Source organism: Mesoplodon bidens (genome assembly GCF_964165515.1).
Source record: "Mesoplodon bidens genome assembly, chromosome: X".
In the NCBI taxonomy this organism is placed as follows: Eukaryota; Metazoa; Chordata; class Mammalia; order Artiodactyla; family Ziphiidae; genus Mesoplodon; species Mesoplodon bidens.
In genome coordinates this window covers 48,660,111-48,660,769 of record NC_138163.1, presented here as the reverse complement: position 1 = coordinate 48,660,769, position 659 = coordinate 48,660,111, and positions in this window count along the sequence as shown.

Sequence of the window (659 nt, the reverse complement as noted above, 5' to 3'; positions counted from 1 at the left end):
TACCAAGTCAGTGAATTAAGGCTGGTTCTACTGTAGGTGCAGTTGAATGTTTTCCCCACTGCTCTAAAGCAGTGGTTCTCAAACATTAGTGTGCTTCAGTAGCACTTGGAGGACCTGTAAAACCCTGATGGCTAGCAGCCTACCTTCAGAATATCTAATCTAGTAGGTCTGGAGCAGTGTCTGAGAATTTGCATTTCAAACACGTTCCCAGCTGATGCTGAAGCTGATGCTGATGCTGCTGCTCCATGGCAGGCCAATAGCACCATCTGGTCCCCAGGCAAGCTAGGTCATCCATCAGTTTCTTTCAATAACATACACTAGAGGCTGGGCCACCATCTCTATCGTCACACAAGTTGTTCATAATCTAATATTTTAATTTATTTTAGGCTGCTATAAAAGGTTCTCAAACAGGCTTACCAAATACTTGAAAGAAATCCCTTTCAATGACAGTAAGGTGGGCCGAAATAAATAGAACAAAGATACATTAGAGTCCGTGTTATTTATGTTAAAAAAAAAACCTCTGCAGCTTATTCATGTCAAACAAGCTTTTATTTTCAACGTGAACAATACTGTCAAATATATATGTAAAAGGTAAGAATAAAGTCAGATAGCAGTTAATATCATTTTGGGGTGTTGAACTTTGAAACAAAATCTGTGTT